This window comes from Gymnoscopelus braueri, assembly GCF_963280865.1.
Source record: "Gymnoscopelus braueri genome assembly, chromosome: 7".
Classification (NCBI taxonomy): domain Eukaryota; kingdom Metazoa; phylum Chordata; class Actinopteri; order Myctophiformes; family Myctophidae; genus Gymnoscopelus; species Gymnoscopelus braueri.
Window position 1 is genome coordinate 16,410,345 of NC_137608.1, and position 10,272 is coordinate 16,420,616.

Consider the following 10,272-nt stretch of genomic DNA (forward strand, 5'->3'; position numbering starts at 1 on the left):
TGCCAAGCTCGATACAAAGCTCAGAGACCTAGACCTGCACTTCCTGGCGAATCTCTGCCAAGTGGTGAGAATGGGCAACATCACATCAGACCCCCTGACCCTCAACACAGCCGTCCCCCAGGGCTGTGTGCTGAGTCCTCTCCTCTACTCCTTGTACACACAAGACTTTGTGGCCGTGCACGCACGCACAGCTCCAATGTCATGATCAAGTATGCTGACCACACAACAGTACTGGCCAGGATTGTCAATGCGATTGCCTACAGGGATGAGGTCAGATCACGGACATAGTGGTGTCAGGAAAACAACCTCACTCATGTCAACAAGACCATGGAGCTGGTCTTGGACTGCAGGAGGCCAAGGAGAGAGCACGCATCATTGGAAAGAATTGTGTCTAGAGAAGTGGTCACACAACACATTGTGGAATGGTTATTGTGAAAAATATTCCAGTGAAAATGTATATAAAAATGTGTGTGTGTGTGTGGTTTTTTTTAAAGGTTACACAGTAGGACAGTAGATTTCACTTCAAAAATGTGTGTCCAGGGCCTAGATATAAAAATAAACAAAATACGTCATACTGTATACAACACTGCATACAAACACAACATCTAATCAAATTGGAATTGCATGTTGAGGAGCCTCTATAGAGCGCACCTCCAAAAGCGCTTTGACATTTGCCCACAGGAGGCGCCACAAATGCAAAAGGTTGCACCCCACAATTGATACAGCCCTGAGTAGGCAACCCAGCCTGGCGGAGATCTGCGCTCCTAGGATAGCACCTCTCTTGTGTTATGTGATTGATGGTTTACTTGTGATACAGTATAATTCATGGGTAAGAGTTAAAAACATGATATATGTCTAATTTAATCATTTAGAACAGAAATTAAAATAGAAAAGTGCGCTCCTCTGAGCGCAGATCCCCGCCAGGCCAGGTTGCCTGCCCATGGGCCGCAAAATTTGGAAGGCATGCAGTTATAGCTAAACTACAAACTCTGACTGGGACTCTGACTTGATCACTTGACTCCTGAGATAATTATGTACCGCTTTGTGTGAGTTTTTGACACTATTTGTGGGAGTAGTAGCAAAACGTGCGTTTTGAAGAAAACGTGAAATGACACAAAATGTAATAACGGCTCATGATGTAATAATAAGCTCATAATGTCATAAAATCATGAGCGCATAACGTAATAACGGATTTTTGAATAATGTAGTAATGTAACTAGAAAAAGTGCTCCTCGGAGCACAGGTCTCCGCCAGGTTAGGTAGGTTATTATGGCCTCCTGGTGGCGCTATAATAGGCCAATGTGAAAAGGGTGCCATTTCTTCTTGGGCCTTTCACGGCAATCGGACCTTGCATTCATGATTTGAGGCATTTTGTTCCAAAAATGTGTTTTGCTAAATTAGACCTGTTGGTGGCGCTATAACAGGCCAATGTGAAAAGGGTGGCATTTCTTCCTCGGCCTAGTGGGAATTTGCGTGTGAAATTGCACGGAAAGCGGAAGCTGCGTTCATGATTTGAGGCATTTTGTTCAAAACGAACCAATCCTGCAAACTTTGGAAGCCAACCTTAGCCAATGAGGATGGAATATGGACAATCGGACAGATCCGTGTTGATCACATGACTATAGAGATACTGTGTACCGATTTGCATGACATTTGGATCAAATCTGTAGGAGTAAAAGGGTTTTGCACAAATCGGCCTCCTGGTGGCGCTATAACAGGCCCATGTGAAAAATTTGGGGCAGAGGTTCTGAATTGGCATCCAGGGAGTGTGTGTGCACAGTTTCGGAGCGACCGGGCCAACGGTGCCTGAGATTAGCTGTTCACAGACAGATGGACAAACGGACACACAAACAAACGGATACACAAACAAACGGACGGACAGGGGGTAAAACATACTCTCTCGCCATGCCTTTCGGCCTGGCGGAGAGACAATAATGTGTTACATTAAGAACCGTATAGCCGCTCATAATGTTGGTCAGTATCATATCAGTATCATGTCAGTATCATGTCAGTATCTCAGGGTCAGTATCATGTCAGTATTTCATGGTCAGTATCATGGTCACCATGATACTGACATGATACTGACCGTGTAACATTGAAATGTCAGTCACTTCTTGTCCTATCACCTTCCATTAATAAAGAGGCTTAATTTATCGAGCTGCTCCAGTGTCTTTTTCTCATCCGATGATAGAGCTATTTTACATGGATACATCATGGCAAGGGGCCAGGGCTGCACTCCTGGATGACCAAATACTTTTCTTTTTGTCAAGGTAGCAATTCAGCCAAAATCTTTAAGTGACCCAAGGTCCCAAGCATCAGTGTGCCTAACATTGGAGACAGGGATTGCTGTTGTGTTCTTCTCAGATGATACCACTAATTACATAAATGGAATGGCCAATGCAAAAAGCATCTCAGTGAAATGCCAATGAACTTTTTGCTACATTGAAGATCATTTCAGGACAATATAAAGAAATTGATAAGAGAGGGGTAAAGCCGTAATCTCCATGGCTGTGGGTCTTCATTAGCTGTATGTCACAAGCCTTTACATTGTGCATATCAGTGTTTTTTTTTGGCTATTTACAAGGTACCAAACCAGTAAATAATGTTGTGGTTGACTGTACTGTATGCGTGAGTGGTACCTACCTGTAGTTCAAATCAAGACAGACACCACCACCTGGTGGCCATTAGTTGTAGGCCCAGGATCACTTAATCACTGACAGTCATGGTGACAGAAGATGCAGAATAGAATGGATGTGGTTCTGCCTGTAAGTCCAGTGTAATAGGTTACATCATACCACTAGGTGTCACTGATGGGCTTTCTGATATGTCAGCTATGTTAGGATCCCTAACATTATCAGGGCTCAACAGGATTGTGAGTCCCACAGCTGCATCCGGCTCTACAGAGCTATGTGATGTGGGATTCAATTGGGGCTGCTTTTTAGAGCAGTCTCAATCAGAGGCAATGATGTAATGGTGGTACCTCGATTGTGACCCTCTTTAGTTGGTAACCGGAAGACTCGCCCCAAAACACGCTCGCCCCCATTTCTTTCACGGACCACTCGCTCCCTTGTATTCTTGTATTGTTTTACTGACGATAAGGTTAGAAATAAGTTTAGGGTCAGGCATAGTTTTACTGAGGTTAAGATTAGGAATAAGTTTAGGTTTTGGCACCGTTTTACTGAGGTTTACGTTTAGGAATAAGATTAGGTTTAGGCATAGTTTACTCTCGCTGGGCAAGACCTAGCCGGTTGAGTGTCCAAACGGAAGTACCAGAATTTGGCGGAAGCACTGCCCAAGGAAATTACGTTGACGCTTTACAAATCTGTTTACATTCTCCGTGAATGAAACGAGTGTTATTATTGGTCAAAAAAGATAATTTCCGGGGGAAATACGTACGACGGAAGTCCCGCCCCTATAGACACTCTCTACATTAGGTCGTGACCCCTGCTCATTTTGCTAGGATTGGATGGCTTAGGGTTGAGGACAGAGTACAGCAACTTGCTATGGGCCTGGTCTTCAAGATACACCACAATATTGGGATCCCCCTGTATTTGTCTAAATACTTCCTAAATGTTAATGAAGTCCACGATCATAACACCAGAGGCAGCTCCACAAATCATGTGCAACCCAGATTTGGCTCAACAAAGGGAATGAACTCGTTCTCATGCTATTCATCAAAAATGTGGAATGCCCTACCAAAAGGAGAAAAGGAGTGTAAAACCCTACTCACTTTCAAAACTGCCCTAAAGATACACCTTCAGGAGGCTGCAATTCGAAAATGGCCCCTGTCAAAGTCTTAACCTACCCCACTCAGGTTACTGTTCATACCAGTAACCTGTAAGCTGATTGTATGACTTTCTGTATAGTAGTGTGTATATCTGTATGTCTCTTATATGTCATCATGATTTGTGTGCATGGGGATCTCATCTTAAACAAGCTCAGTGCTTAATGAGTCTCCCAGTTTAGTAGAACTTGTATTGTGAATTTGTACTTCCATGTACTGATGTTCTCATGTCTTACTAAATAAAGTACATCAATCAATCAATCAAAACCAGGCTTTTCTCTTCGCAGATGAGTAAGGCTTGCTGGCGTTGAGGCTATAGTTTACTGAGGTTACGCTTAGGAATAAGGTTAGGAATAGGCATAGTTTACTGAGGTTACGTTTAGTAATAAGGTTAGGAATAGGCATAGTTTACTGAGGTTACATTTACGAATACCAGGTGGCTGGATCGCCGGATTTGCCCCGGGGTGACTGTGTGTTGGGGCGAGCGTTTTGGTATTCCTTTAGTTTTGTTCCCTACTTCTGCATGTCCGCGCGAAATAAACGTTTTGCAATTAAATCTTGTATAATTCATAAAGGCATGTGATTATATATTCTGTTTCACAAGAAATACAGTAGTCCATGCAACCTTCAAATGATGATGATATCAATCTGCGGCCTCCCTCTTTCTAATTACCTGAATCTATTCAGTTATCACTTCTCCCTTAGACAGGCGACCCCCCCCCCCCCCCTCCACACACACACACTTTTTTTTCTCCTACTCTGTACATATAGTGTTTTGTATGATATTGAATGTTGGTGCTATATGTTGATGAATTGAATACCTAGGTCCCCAATGGAAACATGACTGCAAGGACTTTTTGGGTGTTATCCTTATAGACAAAGTGTTTGACTGTACTTGTGCTGTTTTTACATTTCTGTCTAATAAAATATTCAATCAATCAATCAGTGGTTCATAATGAGTCTTGATGATAAATAAACACATTCTTTATTAAGATGTACTTTTTAAAATCTTATACTTAAGACTCAAGATAGACAATCTGTCGATAAAGTGAGTTGATAGTGAAAGTAAGTCCTAATTAAGAGGGGAAACTCTTGCATACCTACAGAACAGTGTGTCGGAGAAGACTAAGGGCCGGTCAATGTAATCTTCAAATTAATTATGAAGTCTACCTCTTCTCGTCTCTAAGCTCCTATATTTCAGAAGTTTATTTCTTACATATTTGGAGAAAGTCATTATCTGGAATTAGATTGGGGGAAACATTCAGATTTGGGCTGGCAGTCAGAACATACTGTAGCTAGGCTTAGTTCATCTTTGTTTCGGTGTTTCATGTCGGCTCCATGTCTTTTATTAACAGAGTTTTACTCATTTCAAGATATGAGTAAAACTCTGTTTTTTCCAACCCAGGGTGTTTGTATGTGTGCAGGTCTCTGTTTGCATGTACAGTATCTGCATGTCTGCGACTCTGCAGTTGTGTGCATTCATATGTGCATGAGTGTTTGTGTGGATGTCTACAGTGTGTCTATGACTGTGCATGTGTGTACATGCATATGTGTGCATGAGTGTTTGTGTGGATGTGTTTTCTGCATTCTGTGCACAAGAAGATATGCATGCAGATGTTCTTTTTCCAGAGACAAAAAAACACCATTAAAATAGGTATTGTACAATGTGAATCCCAAGCCTCTATTTCACTCCTGCAGCATGGAGGGCTCTTTTGCCAAATATGTGTGTGCTCCTGCCATCATCTGAATTTGGACCATTGTGTAATATAGATCACACCTGACAAACACAGACCAGTCTACATCGCACAAAAAAGCAAGTAATGCGATCTCTTCTCCTAAAATGTTATTTTGAATAATATACAGATGGAATTTCATGATTTAGCTTAGGTCAGCTTATTGGAATAATTTTCTCAAAGAGCCCATACCTTAAAGGAGTAGTTCACCCCAAAAAATAGGTATTTTCCATCAATTACACAAACCATGAAGCATTGAATTTATGGAGATGTTTTTGTTTTTGTCGCATTCCTAAGCCAATAATGTGATTACCGGCGGAAAGATGCTAATGTATCCAGTAGGAGACTCAAAGAAGATTCTTTGAGTCTCCTACCGGAGAGGCCTCCGATCATCAAATACTGTAGATCACAGCAGTTGAGAGTGAGACACATTAATCTTATTCTTGATCGACACAGTGGCATAATACCATTAAGTGTGTGTGTGTGTGTGTGTGTGTGTGTGTGTGTGTGTGTGTGTGTGTGTGTGTGTGTGTGTGTGTGTGTGTGTGTGTGTGTGTGTGTGTGTGTGTGTGTGTGTGTTATAAAGCTGTGCAAATTTATCACGTGCCATATGATAGAATCTGCAGGTGTGCTGGAACATTGTTGATGCAAGGATTACAGCTTTAGCAAGCTTTGCTGTCCACCCTACCACTACCTACGACACATACATGCACACATACATAAATGTATGCATGCTTATACAGTTCCATGCGTTCTCCATAGTGGGCCATTACAATCCTATAATACTGCTTTCAATGATTAATTGCCTGCAGGCTCCATTATTGATGCTCTGTTTGTGTGGACTACTGAAGCCTCTCTGAATAATAGATTGGGCCTGGCTATGGTTCCTGCTTTTGGTTTGGAGAGACAGACTGACAGAGCTAAGGGGATAAGGAGGGAAGTAGGCAAAGAAAGAAAGAAAGAAAGAAAGAAAGAAAGAAAGAAAGAAAGAAAGAAAGAAAGAAAGAAAGAAAGAAAGAAAGAAAGAAAGAAAGAAAGAAAGAAAGAAATATCTCTGCTGTACAAAAAGCCATACTATCTGCAAAAATCCAAAATACATTTTGCGAGATTCAAGAAAAGAGTGCCCTCCCTGGTTACAGGTTACTCAGCCTCAATTCAAGCTTGGAACCTTTTCTTCACTATACACTTCCTTGTCACTTTGCTGTCCTTTCAGAATAACGCATGGAGGTGCCATACAAATAATATTTTAAGAACTCAGTGTTGTTGGTTGTTTCTCATTGACAGAGAGACCGTATGTATTTGAAATTCCACAGCAGGTTACTTTCAATTTCTCAGGGTCTATGGAACTTAAAGAATTGGCCTTATACTTTTCAAATTCAAGTTATAAAAATAAAAGAAAATCTACATAAAAACACCATGTACAGATAAGTCTGGAGTAAACTTGAACTCTGAGAGCCAAAACTGAGCAGCCTTTAGTGGTAATGTTATTATGAAGTCAAATTGAATCAAACAAAAAATGAGCTTTATTGGTGTTACATCCCCAAAATTGGCATTGGCCAACAAAGATACACAGCCCAATCTTATTTATCCTGCACAGCAATGGAATCCAAGCTAAAATGATACGTTTTAAAGAAGATACGTGTTTTACCTTTTTCTGTGCCAAAACCCTTAACCACTTTAGTCCTATTTTATTCTTCGTCATATGATGGTGTCACACAGAAAAGCTTGTAGATTGGCTACTTATGACCAGGTTTAAAGTGATTAAAGGCATATATGTGTATAAATCAACCTCAGCAGACTTGAAAGGTTTGCACTGTTGCGAGGGTTGGCTTTGAATTTCTCCAGATGTTTGTTTGTTGACTGACTGACTGACTGACTGCTGACTATGAGATTCAATTCAAAGAGGCCTCACAGGTAGTTTGTGGTACTATCTGTGTAGGCCCTATAAAGAGAAGGTGCATTCGCCATCTGTTTTGAATAAGAGGTGTCATGTTTTGCAATTAATTAAACTTACATAAACTATTTATGTTATTAAGGCTTTGTGAGTTCCATTTAAAATAAAGTTTGACCATGACAGAGGCGCGCCGACTCAGTAGACCTTGAGGCCGAGGAGTCGCGCCCGAGCGCCTCAAGGCGCGAGTGCCCGCGGCGACCGGCCGATGGTCTGCTAGTCGACTCAGCGCCGTCCGAGTTATGTACCGATAAGCACAGAATCGTAAATAATATTGGTGGGGACTGCGTTTGCCCCACTGACTGTGTAATTAAACTTACATAGACTATTTCTGTTTTAAAGGTTTGTGATTTCTGTTTGACTGTGCAGGGCAGAGGCGTCAATTCTCTGAGTCATGGTAACCGCAGACCCTCGGATTTAAAATTATTTCCACTCTTTCTTAATTCCAGTTAAGGATGTGTTTACATTATATTTTATAACTAAGGGATAGGTGCTAAAAGGTTACAAGCTTGGAATCCAGTTAGCATATCTACAGTTCTGCTGTTCACACCTCCATTTTGGAAGACAATGAGCTCCCTGTGGATGGCCCAATTGCTGATGGCTCTTGGTATCAATGTGTCTTCATTAATATTCTCACTAACTCAACAATGAGATCTCCCACTCAACTATGTGGTTTGATGTAGGTGATCAACTCCATTGTTTAGTTTAGTGAGAATTTGTGAAGGGTTTCAGTTCTGTTGGGCAGTTTAAAAGTTTAAACCACCTGGATATTTTGTGCTAAGTCTTGTGATCCATTCTTTTTCATGGAATCTTCTCTGTCCAATTGTCCAGCGGTCATTGTATTCCAAGCCACATACCTTTATAGCCTCAATTCCATGTGTCATAAAGTGTTGAACAATTAACAAATGGGTATCCTTTTCATTATTAATGGTATATTTATGTTGGCTTATTCTAATTGCTATGGAGTTGCTCGTCTCTCCTACATATTGTAATCCACATACTTGGCAAGTAATCAGATAAACACAATTTCTGGTGTTGTATGTGATGTTCTGTCTTAGGATAATTATATTTTTGTTTGTCCTGTTTTTAACAGTTTGTTTTGGGCTAAAGTAGTTAGGCCTTGTCCTAATTACCTGGTTCCAGGGTTTTAATTTGCTGTGGACCAAGTGGTCTTTTAAGTTTTTGTTTCTCCTGTAGGCCGAGATTATGTTGAAGTTCTGTAAGAGGTCCCCTCCCCTGTTTTCAAAATTTCTTTTGATGGCTCTGTTTGCCAGTAAACTTTGGCTAGAAAATGTGGTTACTAAAGCTAGTGTGGGTTTCTCATTCCTTATTTTCACTTCCTGGAACGTGTTGTATGCTTTCCTGAGAAATGTTCTTGTATATCCACGTTTCCTTAATGCTGTGAACAGAGTCTTGTAGGCTTTTTCAAAATCTGCTGCTTGTGTGCAGATTCTCTTGAAACGTAGGAGCTGTGACTTGACTATTCCTGCAAAACAATGGGTTGGGTGGAAGGAAGTTTTGTGGAGCAATGCATGTGTATCAGTCTCCTTAAAAAATACCCTTAAGTCCTATTTTATTCTTCGTCATATGATGGTGTCACACAGAAAAGCTTGTAGATTGGCTACTTATGACCAGGTTTAAAGTGATTAAAGGCATATATGTGTATAAATCAACCTCAGCAGACTTGAAAGGTTTGCACTGTTGCGAGGGTTGGCTTTGAATTTCTCCAGATGTTTGTTTGTTGACTGACTGACTGACTGACTGACTGCTTATACAGTTCCATGCGTTCTCCATAGTGGGCCATTACAATCCTATAATACTGCTTTCAATGATTAATTGCCTGCAGGCTCCATTATTGATGCTCTGTTTGTGTGGACTACTGAAGCCTCTCTGAATAATAGATTGGGCCTGGCTATGGTTCCTGCTTTTGGTTTGGAGAGACAGACTGACAGAGCTAAGGGGATAAGGAGGGAAGTAGGCAAAGAAAGAAAGAAAGAAAGAAAGAAAGAAAGAAAGAAAGAAAGAAAGAAAGAAAGAAAGAAAGAAAGAAAGAAAGAAAGAAATATCTCTGCTGTACAAAAAGCCATACTATCTGCAAAAATCCAAAATACATTTTGCGAGATTCAAGAAAAGAGTGCCCTCCCTGGTTACAGGTTACTCAGCCTCAATTCAAGCTTGGAACCTTTTCTTCACTATACACTTCCTTGTCACTTTGCTGTCCTTTCAGAATAACGCATGGAGGTGCCATACAAATAATATTTTAAGAACTCAGTGTTGTTGGTTGTTTCTCATTGACAGAGAGACCGTATGTATTTGAAATTCCACAGCAGGTTACTTTCAATTTCTCAGGGTCTATGGAACTTAAAGAATTGGCCTTATACTTTTCAAATTCAAGTTATAAAAATAAAAGAAAATCTACATAAAAACACCATGTACAGATAAGTCTGGAGTAAACTTGAACTCTGAGAGCCAAAACTGAGCAGCCTTTAGTGGTAATGTTATTATGAAGTCAAATTGAATCAAACAAAAAATGAGCTTTATTGGTGTTACATCCCCAAAATTGGCATTGGCCAACAAAGATACACAGCCCAATCTTATTTATCCTGCACAGCAATGGAATCCAAGCTAAAATGATACGTTTTAAAGAAGATACGTGTTTTACCTTTTTCTGTGCCAAAACCCTTAACCACTTTAGTCCTATTTTATTCTTCGTCATATGATGGTGTCACACAGAAAAGCTTGTAGATTGGCTACTTATGACCAGGTTTAAAGTGATTAAAGGCATATATGTGTATAAATCAACC